The following is a 21,597-nucleotide window of genomic DNA, read 5'->3' on the forward strand; positions in this document are numbered from 1 at the left end:
TGTGAGACTGTCCTGTTGGCCTCCTGGCCGCCTGTTCACAAATAGGCAGAGCCCATCAGGAGGCCAGATCATGGAGGATGACCGGACTGAAAGTGCTTCTCAAGGAGGTAGGGACCTGAGCCAGCTTCACTACTTGATAAGGGGCAGGAGAAATCCCACTGGCATCCCCCACTGGTGAAAACATGTGGAAAAGGAATTGTCAACTGCTTTCTAGACTGGAGTCCCTATATAGCTGTATAGTTATGGAAACTGAAGGACACATTATCACATTAGGAGGTCCAAGCAGTGCTGATTCGAAATAGATCTGCTGAGAAGCCAGAGAAAAATGTAAAAATCAAGATGACTTAAAATATTGATCTGTTTCTATTCTGTTAATGATGAACACTAAGTATAAATTGTGTCTGAAAATCTAACACTATGGTAGTTTGAAGCCATTGTAATTATCAAGATACTGAGAAAATTATTGAAAATGATATATTAAATTTTTTGTATTACATGGACAGTTCAATTGCTCAGTCATGTCTGACTCTTTGTGACTCCGTGCAGCACACCAGGCCTCCCTGTCCATCACCAACTCCCCGAGCTTACTCAAACTCATGTCCATTGAGTTGGTGATGCCGTCCAACCATCTCATCCTCTGTCGGCCCCTTCTACTGCTTTCAAACTTTCCTAGCATCAGGGTCTTTTCAAATGACTCAGCTCTTCACATCACGTGGCCTAAGTATTGGAGCTTCAGCTTCAGCATCAGTCCTTCCACTGAACACCCAGGACTGATTTCCTTTAGGATGGAATGGTTGGATCTCCTTGCAGTCCAAGGGACTCTCAAGAGTCTTCTCCAACACCACAGTTCAAAAGCATCAGTTCTTTGGTGTTCAGTTTTCTTTATAGTACAACTCTCACATCCATACATGACCACTGGAAAAACCATAGCTTTGAATAGACAGACCTTTGTTGGCAAGGTAACGTCTCTGCTTTTTAATCTGTCGTCTAGGTTGGCTATAACTTTCCTTCCAAGGAGTGAGTGTCTTTTAATTTCATGACTGCAGTCACCATCTGCAGTGATTTCAGAGCCTCCAAAAATAAAATCTGCCACTGTTTCCCCATCTATTTGCCATGATGTGATGGGACTGAATGCCATGATCTTTGTTTTCTGAATGTTGAGTCTTAAGCCAACTTTTTCACTCTCCTCTTTCACTTTCATCAAGAGGCTCTCTAGTTCTTCACTTTCTGCCATAACGGTGGTGTCATCTGCATATCTGACTTTATTGATATTTTTCCTGGAAATCTTGATTCCAGCTTGTGCTTCATCCAGCCCAGAGTTTCTCATGATGTACTCTGCATATAAATTAAATAAGCATTGTGACAATATACAGCCTTGACCTACTCCTTTTCCTATTGGGAACCAGTCTGTTATTCCATATCCAGTTCTAACTGTTGCTTTCTGAATTGCAGACAGATTTCTCAGGAGGCAGGTCAGGTGGTCTGGTATTCCCATCTCTTTCAAAATTTTCCACAGTTTGTTGTGATCCAGACAGTAAAGGCTTTGCAAAGTCAATAAAGCAGAAATAATTGTCTTTCTAGAATTCTCTTGCTTTTTTGATGATCCAATGGATGTTGGCAATTTGATCTCTGGTTCCTCTGCCTTTTCTAAAACCAGCTTGAACATCTGGAAGTTCACGGTTCATGTATTGCTGAAGCCTAGCTTGGAGAATTTTGAGCATTACTTTACTAGCGTGTGAGATGAGTGCAACTGTGTGGTCGTTTTCACATTTTTGGCACTGCCTTTCTTTGGGATTTGAATGAAAATTGACCTTTTCCAGTCCTGTGGCCACTGCTGAGTTTTCCAAATTTGCTGGCATATTGAGTGCAGCACTTTCACAGCATCATCTTTCAGGATTTGAAATAGCTCAGCTGGAATTCCATCACCTCCACTAGCTCTGTTTGTAGTGTGCTTTCTAAGGCCAACTTAACTTCACATTCCAGGATGTCTGGCTCTAGGTGAGTGATCACACCATCGTGATAATCTGGGTTATGAAGATCTTTTTTGTACAGTTTTTCTGTGTATTTTTGTCCCCTCTTCTTAATATATTCTGCTTCTGTTAGGTTCATACCATTTCTGTCCTTTATTGAGCCCATCTTTGCATGAAATGTCCCCTTGGTATCTCTAATTTTCTTGATGAGATCTCTAGTCTTTCCCATTCTATCATTTTCCTCTGTTTCTTTGCAATGATCACTGAAGAAGGCTTTCTTATCTCTCCTTGCTATTCTTTGGAACTCTGCATTCAAATGGGAATATCTTTCCTTTTCTCCCTTGCTTTTTGCTTCTCATCTTTTCACAGCTATTTGTAAGGCCTCCTCAGACAGCCATTTTGCATTTTTGCATTTCTTTTTCTTGGGGATGGTCTTGATCACTGTCTCTTGCACAACGTCACGAACTTCTGTCATCAGAAGGAGCTCATCAGACACTCTGTCTATCAGATCTCATCCCTTAAATCTATTTCCCACTTCCACTGTATAATCGTAAGGGATCTGTACTACATGTAGATTTACAACATATGCTATTTTTCAGAAAAATAGTATTGCAAGTATACTGCAAACACATATACATATATTCAACTTCTACTTCAAGTGTGGTTCACAGATAGGAGGCTGGTATCAAATAAAGGTGGAGACCATGCCATGGAGGAGATGCTTATGGTGCAAAGGTGATGGGGCACGTGACATAGGTGGGTGAAGAGGCCCAAGGGAAGCCCATTTGAGGAGAAGTAGTCCACCCTACAGGGCTGCTGCTGCTGCTAAGTCTCTTCTGCTAAGTGCTACTGCTAAGTATCTTCAGTTGTGTCCGACTCTGTGCGACCCCAGAGACGGCAGCCCACCAAGCTCCCCAGTCCCTGGGATTCTCCAGGCAAGAACACTGGAGTGGGTTGCCATTTCTTTCTCCAATGCCTGAAAGTGAAAAGTGAAAGTGAAGTTGCTCAGTCATGTCCCACCCTTCACAACCCCATGGACTGCAGCCTACCAGGCTCCTCCATCCATGGGATTTTCCAGGCAAGAGTACTGGAGTGGGGTGCCATTGCCTTCTCTGCCCACGTGGAACTGGTGGTAAACAACTCGTCTACCAGTGCAGAAGATGCAAATTCGATCCCTGTGTTGGAAAGATTCCCTAGAGGAGGGCATGGCAACCCACTCCAGTATTCTTGCCTGGAGAATCCCACAGACAGAGGAGCCCAGCAAGCTATAGTCCATAGGGTCGCAAAGAGTCGGAAATGACTGAAGCAACTTAGCATGCAAGCACCCAATCCAGCCCAGAGGAAGTCAAGGGTGAGGGCTGAAGGACAGATAATTCAGAGCCAAGCACAGAGGGCATGGAGGGCATTCCAGGCAGAAAAAGCAAAATCAGCAAGGGCGTGGCAGACTTGAAGTGTTCTGTTGCAAGTCACACTGATGTCAAATTTTCAGTGTTTCCCTTGGGAAGGAATAAAACATACAGGCTTAACAAAGAAAAAAAAAAAAAAAAAAAGACACACACAGGCTTTAGTGTCAGACAGACTGAAGTTTGAGCCCAAGCTCTGCCACTTGTTCCGTGAACTTCCATTGCTTCTCTTTGATGACCATGGATGCTTCATCTGCAAATGATAGTAATCATACCTATCTCATAGGATCACTTTGAGCATCACCAGAGATGCTGTGCTCTTACTTAACACTATGGCTGGCCTGTGTCCAATGTTGGGTGAGCTGTAGGTGGTAAGGATTTTCTAGGAAATGTTCATGCGGGGAGGCAGCAGTGGTCCAGACCCACCAGGGGCACCCTGCAGATTGCACTGCCATTGAGGACACTTTTTGCCGGCACATTCTGCCCTGAACCTCGCATGGTGTAGGAAGAAGCCTTCAGTACTGTAAGGTAATAGATGAAAAAAATGAGGTGCAAGGAAAAGACCTTTCGATGAATTGTGTTGAGATGGATAAGAAAGCACTTGGAGAAACTCTCTGGGAAAAGAGCATTTTGAACTGGGAGAAAAATGATGCTTCTCCCATCTCTTCGGAAGTAAAATCTGGCACACACCGCTGCCAGGCTCTGCACTCAGGGCTGGGACTTGTCTCTTCCAGTCGTGTGTCTTCAGCAATGCTCTGAGGCAGGCAGGGAAGCACAGTTAGTGGCATCATAGACAAAGCAACGTCTGGGAAGAATTTCTATCACCAAAAAAAGAAAGGGGAACAAAAGACTGGAGAGATAGAGCTGGTGTGTGTGTGTGTTGGCTTAAAGGGAAGGATGTTTTGTTCTACTCTGTTGAGGAAATCACTGGAAGAGAATTCCGTCGGTCTAGGTCAGGAAAAATTAACTCAAAAGAATGTTAGAAATCAGAATAGGAGGTAGAGTTCTCAGCTTCACAGGAAACCCCACAGAGGGTTGTTACTCAATTACATCATTTCCTCGTGTTGTTGTTATTGTTTTATGAACAAGATCATCTTGACCTTTGTTTGTTTCAGCAGCTTCTAGAAGGTACAGGTTAAAAGACACAGGGAATGCCCTCCAGCCTGAATTTGCCGTAAGTCCTTGTCTGCAATGTTCAGGCTCTTATCCTTGTATGTATGTCTGGTGACATGAGCTAGTAATTAGATGGAGGCATCTCTCACCTTCAGCACATCTCAGAGGAACATGTCTCTTCTAGGTAGCAATAGGGTTAGATATGTCCTCTCCCCAAGTCTGCCCTTTTCATAGGAATACCCATTTTTTTTTTCTGTTGGATCAAAGAATGTTGGTTCTAGCCACTGTAGAGTTTTCACTTCCATGAAGAAGGGTTAGCCGCATGTGGTGTGATGGAAAGAGTTCTTTTTGTCCCTGCTCCACCAAGTACAGAGGATTTGGTTTTGGGCAAGTTACCTAACTTTTCAGAGCCTTAAATTTCTCATCTACAAGTGGGAAAACAATACCCACCTAAAAGAGTTGTTGCAAAGACTGAATAAAACAGTATGTTTCAAGTACCAGGCACAGTGGCTGGCATATCCGAAGAATGCAACCAATGCTAATTGCTTCATTTCAGATGGTAAGGAATCTGCCTGCAATGTGGGTGATCCCTTGGTTGGTAAGATCCCCTGGAGAAGGGAATGCCTATGCACTCCAGTATTCCTGCCTGGAGAATTCCATGTTCAGAGAAGTCAGGGGGGCTCTACAGTCTGTGGGGTTGCAAAGAGCTGGACACGACTGAGAGACTAACATTTTCACTTTTTCCACCAGGCACATTGCCTAGCATACCCAATGAATGAAACAAGTGCTAATTACATCATTTAATTAGAAATTACATTTAGTTCATTTAACTGAGTTCTCTGGAAAGGCCTTCTCCACTTGGTGAGGAAGATGGCTCCGGCCATGAACAGTCCTCAGTGCTAGTGATCCCACAGACAAGAGGGTGGCCCATCTCTTGGTATCAATATCAGTCTTCAGAGAACACTGATCAGGCCTGTTTTGCTCACATGTCTACCCTCAGACCGTGACAGTGACTAGAGTGATGAGGCACTTTGAGCAGCCTATGTCATTTGACCACTCCTGTGGTAGGAAGCGTAGACAGATAAAAAACAACTCCTTATTCAAGTGTAAACTCCTTATTCATTTACACCTGATGGGAAAGATACAGGATGGAAGCCTTGCAAGGCTAGACCCAGCTTTCAATGAGTCCTTTGACCTCCTAATCTTTAAGGTTCTTCCCATTCCTTTAATTTCATCATTCAAAAGCAACTGGCCATTTGTTCTAAAAACACACCAAGTAGAAATAATATTGTGTATTTAGTATTAAGAAGAAAGAATAAAATAAAATGCAATAGGGAAAAATAAATTATCTGGGATAACTGGACCATGAGATAAAAGCCTGAGAAATTATCATAGGCTATCTTTTGGGCTTTATGAACATCTAACTGCACAAAATCATAGGAGATCTGCTGCGTGGATACATCTAGTGGGGTGAATATCTGTCTCTAATTTCTATAAGGTGGCCAGATAATCCTGGAGAAATCTGGATGAAGCAACAAGAAAGAAGTCAGACGTGTGAATGTGACTCAAGGAGATGGAAGGAAAGGCAGCAAAGAGATGCTGAAGCGGTATCTGCGGAATGGACCCCAGGCAGGAACAGAGTTGAATTCACATTTTCAAGAATCTAATAACAGCCTTAAAGATGATTTAAAAATAGCTGCATGTCTATAGCATGCATTGTATGCCTATACTGAGCACTGCATGTATCAGGTAATTCTCACAAGAGACCTCACAAGAAGTAAGGATAGGATATTGATCTCATTTTGACACCAATTAGAGGAGACAAAAACAATGAGAGGGTAAAAGGTTACTTATTAGAGGAAATAACATTTTCCCCTGACGAATTGCAACTTTCTTTTACCTATAGGAATGTCGATTTGACACTATCTTGCCCTAGCACAGCAATTATCTTTAAATATTACCATCAATTTATTTTATGTAAATTGGCATGGGAGAAGCCATGTCATTACAACAGGAGAGCTCTTCCAGGTTTAATGGGGGCAGTCTTAGGACCCATTATCATCTGGCGGCATTTTCAGAAATTTTGCTTGTTACTTTTGGCCTTGTAAAAAGAACAACTGTTTATCTCTGTCCCTATAGAAGGAAAAACATTTAATTTATAAGGATACCCAAGTTAGAAATAAAGCATTTTCTATTTAATTAACTGCCTCACTAGAACATATTTTTCACTTTTCCTAGTTAATGACAGAGATGACACTCAAGGGGATTAAAGAAGGCATGTTCTGAGACTGACCATAGCTATTTCGAAACATCAGATTTGATAAAGGATGTCAGCTGACCACCCAAGGAAGTGTAATCTATTTAAGCACTGTTTAGCTTTATCTGTAGCCTTTCTATAATGCAGAGTGAGCTTTGTTTCATCTGTCACTCTTTTAAGAAACTATGATGACAAGCTACAGAATTGCTTATTTCTCACGGATACCTGGTGAGCCAGGTTGCTGTTTCAGTCCTTGGAGGTGAGAAACAGAATCAGTGAGGCCAGACTATGTAACTCATGTCAGTTACAAGGTGAGAGCTGGGTGTAAAACCTGAATTTGAATATTTCTTTTCTTTGAGCCAATTGCTTCTCTTCACAATCATGTATTTTTTTTATGTTTTATATATTTACAAGAGAATGAAAAATATTTAATATAATGGAAAACATGACTAATAAACATATCACTTTATATCTAATGATAGTTATCACTTGCTAGTCCTTGTTTAATAAATATTCTAGTCCTTGCATGAATAAATATCTTATACAAGTGTATTTGACAGTCCAGCTTTTAGGTACTACTCTCATTTTTAATTCCCAAATACTAATAGCCAGAGTTCTCATCCTACTATATTCCAGGAATAGCAGTCTGTTTTTAGGTTCTTTTTCTCCAAAGTTTCTACATATCCCAAAGAAAGCTTGCATGTGCATGCTCAGTCGTGTCCGACTCTGTGCAACCCTATGGACTGTAGCCTGCCAGGCTCCTCTGTCCATGGGATTCTACAGGCAAGAATACTGGAGTGGGTTGCCATGCCCTGCTCCAGGGGATTTTCTTGACCCAGGGATCGAACCTGCATATCTTATGTCTCCTGCATTGGCAGGCAGGTTCTTTACCACTATCACACCTGAGAATCCCAAAGAAGGTTTCAGTTCAGTTCAGTCGCTCAGTCGTGTCCTACTCTTTGCAACCCCATGAACCACAGCACCCCAGGCCTCCCTGTCCATCACCAACTCCTGGAGTCCACCCAAACCCATGTCCATTGAGTCGGTGATGCCATCCAACCATCTCATCCTCTGTCATCCCTTTCTCCTCCTGCCCTCAATCTTTACCAGCATCAGGGTCTTTTCAAATGAATCAACTCTCCACATCAGGTGGCCAAGTACTGGAGTTTCAGCTTCAACATCAGTCCTACCAATGAGCACACAGGACTGATCTCCTTTAGGATAGACTGGTTGGATCCCCTTGCAGTCCAAGGGACTCTCAAGAGTCTTCTCCAATACCACAATTCAAAAGTGTTCCACAAATTCCATTCTGCTACCAAAATGGCCCAGACCCAGTGATGTTTTGTATCAACAACTGGGTTGCTGGAGAAAAAAAAAATGTGTTCATACATATGTACATAAAGATAGCACTAAGTCGTGTTCAACTCTTGCGACCCCATGGACTGTAGCCTGCCAGGCTCCTCTGTCCATAGGATTCTCCAGGCAAGAATACTGGAATGGGTTGCCATTTCCTTCTCCAGGGGAACTTACCGACCCAGAAACTGAACTCAGGTCTCCCACATTGTAGGCAGATGATTTGCTGACTGAGCTATGCAGGAAGCTTGTATGTACATAAGTTTATTATTAATTTTACTGATATAAAGGATGTAACACAATTTACAATAACAATAAAATATGCAATATTTTTATAGTAAATTCTATATCACAATTGGTTCTCAAGGAATGATTTCATTGATTTTTGCAGAACTGTTGTGCCCTAGATAACATATGCTTGCAATTTACAAGTGTACTTCTAACATAAATGGTTGACATTTTGGGTTATATTAAGGAATATAGCAAAAGTGAAACAATGAAAACATAGGCTGAGCTTCAATCATTTCATTTTTGGCAATGTTTGGAGCTATTCACAATGTAATGGCTACAGACATAACACAATTTAAAGGTTAATCTGGATTTTAAAATATTTTCTGTATCACTTTCTTCGGTCTGCAAGTCAACAAAACAATAAATCAAACCCTATTTTATAGAAGTTGCCAATTTCGTGGTGTAAATGGAACCACCATGGCTGATTTCAAGCTATTAACAAGACACCATCAAATGTGAGTTGGAGAGAGCTGTGTGCAGTGTGAGTGTGTGCTAAGTCACTTCAGTCATGACCGACTCTGTGCGACCCCATGGACTGTAGCCTGCCAGGCTCCTCTGTCCATGGGATTCTCTAGGCAAGAATACTGAGGGGGTTGCCATGCCCTCCTCCAGGGGATCTTCCCCACCCGAGGACTGAACCCTGCTCTCTTCCGTCTCCTGCATTGGCAGGTGGGTTCTTCACCACTGGCGCCACCTGGGAAGCATTATCTATTATACAGTATTTCCACCATACAATACAGATAATGGGAGTGTAAGTAACTTCAAGAGCACAGGTGGTAGTAAAATATAACAAAATAGGAAGTGATGAGTTTTGAGTATCTGTTAACTTTATTTGTTCATTTATATCATTTTTTTTTTTTGCTGCACCGCACAACTTGCCGGATGCTAGTCCCCCGACCAGGGACTGAACCCAGTCCCTCGACAGCAAAAGTGAGGAGTACCAACCACTGGACCACCAGGGAATTTCCTAACTTTATTTTTAATAAAATTTATTTAATTTTAAGAGTATATAATATAATTTAATTGTGTTAAATTATAAGATTATATGACAACATTTAACTGGATGATTATATCATGAATTTTCAATAATGGCTGCTTTTAACAATGATCTCACAAGACTTCTGAGAATTTAGCAACTGGGTTTTTGGAGCCACCATGAGCTGCCTTCAGTGCATTATTCCCTAACCCATGCTTCTACACAGAGGTTAAATTCCAGCTTCTTTGAAAGACCCTCTCTTCCACAGCTACCCAATGGAGGAGAGGCAATGGAGGAGAGGGAATGGGAGGCTCAGGATGTTATTAAAAAAGGAAACAAAATCTACAGAGATACATACGTCTCTACTTGCATTAAAGACCAGATCATTATCACACAGAGCAGTTAACCTCCACACATCTTCCCATTTCACAGAAGGATTTTTGCTTCACTCTGTGTAACTGAAACATCCACCAAAACATTCCTTTATGGACAAATGAATCATCTGCTCCAAAGGCAAACTTTCCTTTCACCTCAGAAGGCAGACCCTGCTTAGAACTTTTAAAATAGATCTTCCTCTCTTTACAATCAGGATTGGCTTTAAAAATATGCAACAGAATTCTAAGTTCTAATGGACTCAATTGCACTGTAAGCATTCTGTGTACCTAAAGGTATACATATTGCAAACATTATGTTAATCACATTGTAAATGTAATATACAACTGTAATTTACATAACATTTCCTATTTTGCTTGACTTACATACATAATATATTGTATACATTTACCTATTGGGTTTGCAATTTCCATTTCACTGGCTGTATGTAATATAGAATGTTTCCTACTTATTATAGTAACTGAAGTTCATTTATTCATTTAGCAAAAAATTTATGGAGGACCTACGTGCCAGTTTTTTGATGCAGGCAAATCATGAATGAGGCATAAAAGTCCCATGATCCCCCTTCCTGCAACTCACAGTCTAGTGGAGGAGAGAGACATTGTAGCAAACACACTACTACTTAGAAATTGGCCTGAAAGCTGAGTGGAAAGTTCAGCACATGATCGGAAGGAATAGCAGAGACAAGACCATGTAGGGTTGTAGACCATTTTAAGAAGATTAAATTTTATTTATTCTGAGTATTATGGGAAGTCTTTGAAGGTTTTTTTTTTTTTAAATACTCCATGTTTTGATTTATTTCCTTCTGGTCTTTTTTTGTTGAATATTGTTGCACATAGTTAAGAGTAAACTTGCATGTATACATATGGACGTAAATGTTCACAAGTGTTCTTTTATAACATTAAAAAGCCTTTATAAAAACATATTTTAATACTGCATATTCCTCTTCTTCATCTTTATTTTTTCCCTTCTGTTTGAAGCATTTTAGTAGAGATTGGATGGAATGCAGTTTACATCTTGAAAGCTCTCTGTGGCTGTCCTTTGGAGAATGGGAGAGGAGCAAGAATGTAAGTGAAGGGATCACTCTGGAGGCTGGGGAGAGCTGTGGTCTCGGGCAAGGCTGGAAGGAGGCGGAGTTAACTGACGTGTCCTCTGGGGTTAGCACTGACGGGATGTGGAAGCGACGTGATAGAGGGGTTCGAGGAGCTATATGGAAGGAGCCGTTCAGAATTCAGAGGAAAGGGGGATAGGATCACACTTCAGGGGCTGCGATCATTGGCAGTGGAGGGTCAAGGACTCACGGTGTTTGTTTGTTTTTAATTTAAGCATATTTGCTACTTCAAATTTTGGCAAGATGAGGTTAATCTCTCTACCTGTTTTCTTTTCTGATGACTAACATATAGGGTAAGCTTAGAGTCTCAGAGAGCAAATTAAAGGATACATCTTAAAGGTAATAAGATATACAAGAAGCAAAAGAGCCTAGAAGACTACTAGAGAGAAGAAAGAAGAAAAAAGTTTGAAAGTTTCTGTCAAATCACAAAGAATCATTGGAAATATACTGTGTTATGAAATTCTGTGAGAACCAGCTTGTTATTGGCATACAGTGATCGGCAGCTTATAAGTTTCTTGCATGTAATTTTTCCTACTTAATAAAGTTGGCTTTTGTTTAAACCGTAAAAGAGTTACATAGTGTCATAAAAGGGGAAAAACTCCTTAAAAGTGATTTAGCTTATATTGAAGTTATATCTAAGATGATCTGAGTTATAAGAACTTTGAATAAATTGCAATGATACTTTCAGTTTCTTTTCTAAAAATAATAGCCCTTCTACAGAGTGACACCACAAATATGAATAGACTAGATTTGGAGAAGGCAATGGCACCCCACTCCAGTACTCTTGCCTGGAAAATCCCATGGATGGAGGAGCCTGGTGGGCTGCAGTCCATGGGGTCGCTGAGGGTCAGAGAAGTCTGAGCAACTTCATTTTCACTTTTCACTTTCATGCATTGGAGAAGGAAATGGCAACCCACTCCAGTGTTCTTGCCTGGAGAATCCAAGGGACGGGGAGCCTGGTGGGCTGCCGTCTATGGGGTCACACAGAGTCAGACACGACTGAAGTGACTTAGCAGCAGCAGCAGCAGATTTGGTTACTCTGTGGTTACTGGTACTTCTAAGCTGATCTGTCTGCTCTGGGCTCTAGAACATTGGTTGTGATTGCTATTTGGGTCCCACAGATTCAAAGTCTTTCCTCAAACAATATCTTAAAATGTTTTTTTATGGGGGACTTCAGGAAGACATCCAATATATAAAAATAAATATACAAGTGCTCAGGAAAATACACATAATATCATAGAGCTATGTTCCTGGAGGAGTTGCTTGGCTTGTCTCAGACTGGGTTTCCTTATATGAATTGTATGGACAGTAATATGTAATTCATAAGGTTACTTGAGGATTAAAGGAGGTCTTGTTTATAAAGTGTTTCTCACTGTATTTGGCAAAGAGTAAACCCTTAATAACTAGTAACTATTATTATTTTATTTACTGAGGTCTGTGTTGTCATTCTTTTATCTCAAATTTTTCTCAATAAGGACTTGTTGAAACCCTTATTTTCTAAGCATTACTAGAGTTTGATCTTTTTGTCACTTTATTCCATAATGTCTGCTTATCTTGTATTGGAATTTTCTTCTGCACACATTGCTGCAAGGCTGTCACTTATTGAGTCACTACCATGCGTTAGAGGATGTTTCAGATGGACCATTCCTGCCTCAGTTTGAGCCGGGGCCCCAGATCAGTAGGTGTGAGTGTTACAGAGTCCAAGCCCAGACTGCCTGTCAGATGACAGTCCAACAAATTGAGAGATGAGTTGTTGGAGCATGAAGTAGCAGCTTTATTTGGGAAGTCAGCAGACCAAGAAAATGATGGAGTAGGGTCCCAAGGAACAAGTCTCCTCAAATTAGAATTTAGGCATCTTTTACTAAAAGAGGATAGGATATGATTGGTTGTTTCAAACTTCTCGGTGTCAGAATCCTCTGTTCTTGCATCTGTTCACCAGGGTCAGGTCACAGTGTTCAGGTTCCTGTAAACCTCCAATGAGACAAATGTTATTCTCTGTTCTGCAATTTTTTATCTCTGTATGAATGGGATAAGTGCTATACCTTTAATGGTCAGAGCCTTCAGAATGGGCTATTCTGTATATTCCAGGATATAGGCAACATTCTCACCTTTAGCAAAAGCAATTGACTATAGAGGTTAAATTAAAGGAAACATATCCAATATGGAGTCAGGCTTGTTCTTTCCTTTTATACAAACGCTCTTCTACAATAGAGTGAGGTACTAAGCTATCTAGGCAGGGTTTACTAAAAAGGTTTTGAAGTCCAGTTTTGTAGTCCTTGAATAAACACCTGCTTTGAGGGTGAAAAGTAGAGAAAGTGTGTGGAAAAGCTGTCAGAGTTCTGAGGCATTTTCTCTCATATCTCATTTTGCTGTCTAAATATCTCTTGATGTTAAAAAACTGAAGATTTTAACAACAGAAGTAACCATAAAGGATTCTACCCATTAATATCATCATGTTACCTCAAATTGTAATGCAGAATCCCAGAAAATTCTTTTAACAAATTCATCAGCTTGGTTCTGTGTGATAATGTAGCAGGGTGGGATAGGACAATGGGAGGGGACTTCCAGAGGGAGGGGATATATACACTTAGAGTTTATATATGTATCTGCTTCACATTGTTGTACAGCAGAAACTAATATAGCATTGTAAAGCAAATACCCCAATTAAAAGATAAATTAAAAGCAAAAAATTCAAGGGTTATGGTACTGTTATGCTTTCTCTGCTCAGTTCAGTTCAGTTCAGTCGCTCAGTCATGTCCAACTCTCTGTGACCCCATGAATCACAGCACGCCAGGCCTCCCTGTCCATCACCAACTCGCGGAGTCTACTCAAACTCATGTCCATCGAGTCAGTGATGCCATCCAGCCATCTCATCCTCTGTCGTCCCTTTCTCATCCTGCCCCCAGTCCCTCCAAGCATCAGTGTCTTCCAATGAGTCAACTCTTCACATGAGGTGGCCAAAGTATTGGAGTTTCAGCTTCAGCATCAGTCCTTCCAATGAACACCCAGGACTGATCTCCTTTAGTTGGATCTCCTTGCTGTCCAAGGGACTCTCAAGAGTCTTCTCCAACACCTCAGTTCAAAAGCATCAATTCTTTGGTGCTAAGCTTTCTTCACAGTCCAACTCTCACATCCATACATGACCACTGGAAAAACCATAGCCTTGACTAGACGGACTTTTGTTGACAAAGTAATATCTCTGCTTTTCAATATACTATCTAGGTTGGGTAACAGCTCAGGTTCTCAGCTTCCCAGTCCAGCTGTGTCTCTTTGCTCCTTCTCTGTCCCAGACCATGGCCAAAGCCTCTCCACGAGGTCTGGTTCAGGAGCGTAATGGGGAGGCTCACCAGGCCAGTGATGGAAGCCGGACGTGGACTCACAGGGCAGAGAGGGGAGGGACAACAGGCAGGGGGCCGTGGCCAGGCAGGGCTGGGAGCCCGGCGGGAACCCCAGCCTCGTCCCTGGGAGGGGACGTCTCCTTACTTCCAAGGAGTAAGCAAGCGTCTTTTAATTTCATGGCTGCAATCACCATCTGCAGTGATTTTGGAGCCCCCCCCAACCCCACAAAAAAAAGTCTGACACTGTTTCCACTGTTTCTTCATCTATTTCCCATGAAGTGATGGGACCAGATGCCATAATCTTAGTTTTCTGAATGTTGCGGTTTAAGCCAACTTTTTCACTCTTCTCTTTCACTTTCATCAAGAGGCTTTTTAGTTCCTCTTCACTTTCTGCCATAAGGGTGGTGTCATCTGCATATCTGCTCAGTCGTGTCCATCTCTTTTGAGACCCCATGGACTGTAGCCTGGGCTCCTCTGTGCTTGGAATTTTCCAGGCTAGAGTGCTGGAGTAGGTTGCCATTTCCTATGTAAATTCAATGATTTGTTGGTGATTGCTATTTAACTCTTCATTATTAAAGATCTAAATGTTTTCATGTTTTTTACATTGTAAGTCAAAATAGAATATACATTCATTCCTCATCCTAATTCAGAAATGTAACAAACCCCTTGGGGTTCTTTTCTATGTCAAGATGGATATCAAAGCATAACTGTAGCCACAGTTAGAAACGCAAAGGCTATTGAAAGCCTTTCTCATATAAGTTCTCATGATTTAAACATTGTATAGCAACCGACACTTAAGGTGAACATTTTTTATACTTAATTTAGAACTCATTTTCTTAACACCATTCATGTTCAGGCCACTGTGCCAGGTACTGTAAGGGACAAAAAGTAAATAATCTGTGGATTCTCTGACCTCAAGAAGTTTATGATTTGGTGAAGATAACAAAAAGTGAAGTGCTGCAGAAGAAGAAAGTTGAGTTCAGAAAGTAAGGGGGGAAATGAGGAGAGGAGGAAGTTGTAAAGAAACAATAGAAGTAAACTTAGAGCCGAGTTAGGGCAAGACTTTTGATTGAAAGCCCATCAGTACAGAGGAAGGAAAAAGAAAAGCACCATAATGATGCTGACTACCTGTTCGTCTCTCTATATTCACTCTCCACTATTCACCACTTTCTAACATGATGGATAACACCATCTGGTCCCCAGACCTTGGCTTGTGGGTGGGTTTGGCCAGTGGGAGTCCTAGTGAGAGATGGAGAGGGGAAGAAGGTAAGCTTGGGGTGTTTATCTGCGGCTGCCTCTGTGTGGAGTCTCTTCAGGCTGATTCTGTCCCTCGACCAGCCTGCCATCAGGATGCTTTTCTGGGACTCCCTGGCCTTCCTGTCCTTCCTTGTCCCATTGAGCTCAGGAGCGGTAGCAGCTCTGTAATGATCCTAAGTCACGGCAGCATCCTCTGTGACTCTCCCGCATCTCCCTTATCCAATACTGTCGTAAATATTTTCCAGGCTGTGTGCATGCTTGCCAAGCTGCTTCAGTCCTGTCCGACTCTGTGCGATCACATGGACCGCAGCCTGCCAGGCTCCTCTGTCCATGGGATTCTCCAGGCAAGAATCCTGGAGTGGGTTGCATGCTCTCCTCCAGGGGATCTTCCTGACCCATAGTCTCTTATGTCTCCTGCACTGGCAGGCGGGTTCTTTACCACTAGCACTGCCTGGGAAGCCCCATCCTCCAGATTACTCCTCCTCAATACTTCTTTATTAACTTGAGTGGGCCGTTGCTGGAGGAGGTCATTGAGAAGGCATGACTGCAAGGTCACCGGAGACCTGGGCCCAGGCAACCTAAGGCTCTTCACCCCTCCCGGTCCTTGGAGTGTATGTTTCCCGACCCCATCCACATCTCTGGACTCATTTCAAGACAAGGCGCAGACTTGAGGGAGCAACATGTTGTTGAGACAGTCTATGTGACTGAACCAGGGTAAGGACACTAAAGAAACGTGTAAGACTCCAGTGGGTGGGAGGGGAAGTCTATGCATCTTGCGGCTGCCCAGGACGAGCCTTGTATGTGAGTTCCCTTGCTTATTAAACCTACCACCTACCAGTCTGGAGTGGTGAGCCTCTTTCTTTGGTCTCTTCTTTGTACAGGAGAACTCCTCAGGTTACACACAACGGTTATCTGTTCTTATGAGAATCCTGACTGATAAGCTTAGGTCAATCGTCATGAAATTTCAAAATATCAAGGAAACAGAGAAGGACTTGAAAGCTTCAGAAAGGAAAAAACCTATGATAGGTATCTACAAAAGAATGAGAGACAAATTAGCCAAAATTCTCAATAACACTGGCTGAGAGATGACAGCAGAAAGATGCCTTAAATATTATTCTGAGGGAAAACTATTTTAAATCTGGAATTCTGTTCCCAGCCAAGCTATTTTGAGGGCAAAATAAAAACATTTCATATACTCATACATGTGATCAGTTTTTCCTATCACATCTCCATGCACCCTTTGCAGAGAGTGAGACTCTAGGGAAACTTAGGTGAAAACCAAGAAAGAAGATAAAGAATTCAAAATATTGTGGGACTAAACCAGGGTATGATTAAAACTTATCCTGTGATGATAATTTGTGCAGAGGTCTAAAAAGAAAAGTTGTAAATGGCAAAGATAGAAGTTTCCATGAAGAAAGTCCTCATGAAAAAAATATAGTGGATTATAAGCAGCAGAGGGAATAATCAAGGAGCTGAAAATTGGCAATATTAGTGAAACTATGAACTATTTTGTCAAGAAGAAAAATGACAGGCAATTAGAAACTTATGGGAAAATTAAATAGAGAGTTGTGTTGAAAGTCATGGTCCGAACGTGAAGGAAATAAAAGGTATTAGATGAATTAAAAACATATGGGGTAAACATGAGTGCATCAATTTGATCTGGATAGTGGAAGCATTCTCAGAAGGGAGGTGAGGTGGAATCAAAGGTTCAGTTCAGTTCAGTTTAGTCGCTCAGTCGTGTCCGACTCTTTGTGACCCCATGAATCGCAGCACACCAGGCCTCCCTGTCCATCACCAACTCCCGGAGTTCACTCAGACTCACTTCCATCGAGTCAGTGATGCCATCCAGCCATCTCATCCTCTGTCGTCCCCTTCTCCTCCTGCCCCCAAGGAAAAGACTCTGATGCTGCCCCCTCTCCCTCCCAGCATCAGAGTCTTTTCCAATGAGTCAACTCTTCCCATGAGGTGGCCAAAGTACTGGAGTTTCAGCTTTAGCATCATTCCTTCCAAAGAAATCCCAGGGCTGATCTCCTTCGGAATGGACTGGTTGGATCTCCTTGCAGTCCAAGGGACTCTCAAGAGTCTTCTCCAACACCACAGCTCAAAAGCATCAATTCTTCGGCACTCAGCCTTCTTCACAGTCCAACTCTCAGATCCATACATGACCACAGGAAAAACCATAGCCTTGACTAGATGGACCTTTGTTGGCAAAGTAATGTCTCTGCTTTTGAATATGCTATCTAGGTTGGTCATAACTTTCCTTTCAAGGAGTAAGCGTCTTTTCATTTCATGGCTGCAGTCACCATCTGCAGTGATTTTGGAGCCCCCAAAAATAAAGTCTGACACTGTTTCCACTGTTTCCCCATCTATTTCCCATGAAGTGATGGGACCGGATGCCATGATCTTCATTTTCTGAATGTTGAGATTTAAGCCAACTTTTTCAGTCTCCACTTTCATCAAGAGGCTTTTTAGTTCCTCTTCACTTTCTGCCATAAGGGTGGTGTCATCTGCATATCTGAGGTTATTGAGATTTCTCCCAGCAATCTTGATTCCAGCTTGTGTTTCTTCCAGCCCAGCGTTTCTCATGATGTACCCTGCATATAAGTTAAATAAGCAGGGTGACAATATACAGCCTTGACGTAGTCCTTTTCCTATTTGGAACCAGTCTGTTGTTCCATGTCCAGTTCTAACTGTTGCTTCCTGACCTGCATACAAATTTCTCAAGAGGCAGATCAGGTGGTCTGGTATTCCCATCTCTTTCAGAATTTTCCACAGTTTATTGTGATCCACACAGTCAAAGGCTTTGGCATAGTCAATAAAGCAGAAATAGATGTTTTTCTGGAACTCTCTTGCTTTTTCCATGATCCAGCGGAATCAAAGGTAGGAACATTAATATTTGTAAAAATGTATTTATTTTTAGCCAAAGAATAAATGCTTTACGATCTTGGTTTCATTTCCACCATGTATGGATAGGAATTATCCGTAGGTGTATGTGTGCCTTCCCTCTTGAACCTCCCTGCGACTTCCCCCCACCTCTCACTCTTTCCCACCCATTTAGGCTGGTTCAGAGTCCGAGTCTGAGTCCCCGAGGCACGCAGCAGGTCTCCACCGGCTCTGGGGCGGTGAAGACGCGTCCCGGCGCTCTCTCCACTCACCTTCTCCGCCCCCTCCCCGCCGTGCCCGTAAGTCTGTCCTCTACCTCTGCGTCTCCGTCTGCAAAGAGGTTCATCAGTACCATTGTTCTAGATTCCACGTACAGGGGTTAATGCATATTTGTTTTTCTCTTTCCGACTTACTTCACTCTGTATAATAGGCTCTAGGTTCATTCACCTCATTAGAACTGACTCCGGTGCCAGGAACACATTATTTTCACTGCACATAACGGAGAGTCAAGGTGTACTTCCCAAAGTTGATGAAAAAAGATTAGCCAAAATAAAAAAACTGGGAGAGAGTAAGAATATGGAAAACAAGGTAAGTAAGTTGAAATTTATTCTCTCATGGCAGGAACTAACATACAATATTCTAAGCTTATAACTCAAAAAATATGATAGCTAATATCTAGAAGTACTAGTATACAAGTCCTGAAAAATGGTTACCTTTAGGCACTGGGAAAATCCCATGGATGGAGGAGCCTGGTAGGCTCTAGTCCATGGGGTCCCTAAGAGTCGGACACGACTGAGTGACTTTACTTTCACTTTCCACTTTCATGCATTGGAGAAGGAAATGGCAACCCACTCCAGTGTTCTTGCCTGGAGAATTCCATGGACGGAGAAGCCTGGTAGGCTGCAGTCCATGAGGTCGCCCAGAGTCAGATACGACTGAAGCGACTTAGTAGCAGCAGCAGCAGGCATTGAGAAGGTTTGGGGGTTGCCTAGTAAGATAAGGAGGGTCAAACACTGTTGCTTTTCATGAGGACTCATTTTGTATGATTTTAAAATCATCATTATATGTTTATATTATTTGATTTTGTTGTCTTGACACAAAATAAAATAAAACCGTTTGAAAGGTACACACAAAGAAATACAATGAGACACACGTTATAAAGTGAGAGAAAAACAGTAAAATATGCTTGAGGAATCAAACGGGGAGAGATCATTCAGGGTTAAGAGAATTCGAGAAACTTGCAGGAAGTAAGGAGTTTTAAATCAAGGTAATTTCTTTCTTTTGAGAAGAAAAATTTAGGATCAAGCCATTTTAAGGGGGTGTGTGTACCCACAGTGAGATGTGTATGTAATAATTACACTAACAAAAACTGTTGCCTTCAGAACGAAATAAACAGTGTGTTTCCCTTTGGTCAGAGATAGCTGTAAAAATCAAATGCAGTTAAACTCTAGTGAAATAATTAAAAATCACCATTTTTGTACCTCTAACACCCAGCAAGTTGAGTGACACTTGGTAAGTACAGGTGAGGCAATTATTAATAAATGAGTGAATGAATCACTTGTGATTAGGAATTACTTTAGGATAGTGTGCACACATACAGCAACAAAGTCACGGCTTGATATATGTGCTGTGCTCAGTTGCTCAGTCGTGTCTGACTCTTTTCGACCCTGTGGACTGTGGCCCACCAGACTCTGCTGTCCATGGAATTTTCCAGGCAAGAATACTGGAGTGAGTTGCCTTTTCCTTCTCTAGGCTTGATATATAAAATACATCAACATACCATATGACAAATGCGCTCATAGAGTGGAAAAAGCCCCCCCACTGAATGCCAAAGCTATAGGACAGGGCCATTATCAGCTTCGTGTTCTATAAATCACGGAGTGCATATAAGGCTCAGTAAAAACAGAGGTATGTGATGAATGACTTGTCTCTGCCCTTTGTACTCACATCATTTCAGATACTAATTGGAAAGAGGTTTAAGGTAAGGTAATAAGCAACCATGCTGAGGAAGTCCAGATTTAGTATCCAGGATACAAAAACAAAACAAGAACAGAACTGAATTCTGAGCAGAGGCAGTCAATTAGAATTTGGCTGTCTTCTCATGATCATGGCTACCTGAGAGTTTCCTGGACATAATTAAGTAAAATAAGTCAGGATGCTCTCTGCATTTCTACTTTCTCCACTATACGTTTTGCATTTCGGAGGAAAGAACACTTAATTTGATAACTTTAACCAGGTCTTTCTCAGGCTGGAAACACATGTACCTGTTTACTAGCATATTTCCAGGCAATACAGTTCTTGGCCCAGAGCAGGTGATTGATCAATAGCGTTTTAGGAAGAGAAGACAAATGCTGAAATTCTGACTTATTAATGCACTTCAGAATTGATCTCACTGTTCTCTGAGCCCCTTCAATGATGGTGAATTCACTCTGGCTGAAGAAAGGAGATCCTATTTGTAGATGGTGATACATGAGTCATTACCCTTCCTGTGTTGTGGGCCCAGATCCAAATTACTGCCCCAGATGACCTCTGTAGTAGAAAACAAGGCACTGCTCCCTGCCTTAAAAAAACAAATAAAAACGGCTTGTTTACTTATCTGCATATTTGCTTTTACTTTCGGCTGTATCGGCCTCTCACCGCTGTGCGCTGTGCGTGTGGAGCGGGGTCTGCTCTCTGAGCATGGCGTGCCGGCCCCTCACTGCGGCGCTTTCTCTTGGCGCAGCACTTGGGTTCCAGGGCACTCGGGCTCAGTGGCTGTGGTGCCTGGTTTAGGTGCCTCGTGGCGTGTGGGATCTTCCCGGACCAGGGATCGAACCCGTGTCGTCTGCACTAGCAGGTGGATTCTTAACCACTGGAGCACCAGGGAAGTCTCCCCTGCCTTTTTTTGAGTTCTGTGTATCTATTAAGAGTGAATTGACTTTTGGTCCTTCATGCCAAGGAGTTCGGAGAAGGCAATGGCACCCCACTCCAGTACCTCTTGCCTGGAAAATCCCATGGACGGAGGAGCCTGTTAGGCTGCAGTCCATGGGGTCGCTAAGAGTCCGACACGACTGAGCGACTTCACTTTCACTTTTCACTTTCATGCCTTGGAGAAGGACATGGCAACCCACTCCAGTGTTCTTGCCTGGAGAATCCCAGGGACGGGCGAGCCTGGTGGGCTGCCGTCTATGGGGTCGCACAGAGTCGGATACGACTGAAGTGACTTAGCATAGCCAAGGAGTTTATTCATACTGAATTTATAATTATTTCTCA

This window comes from Bubalus bubalis, chromosome 5, assembly GCF_019923935.1.
Source record: "Bubalus bubalis isolate 160015118507 breed Murrah chromosome 5, NDDB_SH_1, whole genome shotgun sequence".
In the NCBI taxonomy this organism is placed as follows: domain Eukaryota; kingdom Metazoa; phylum Chordata; class Mammalia; order Artiodactyla; family Bovidae; genus Bubalus; species Bubalus bubalis.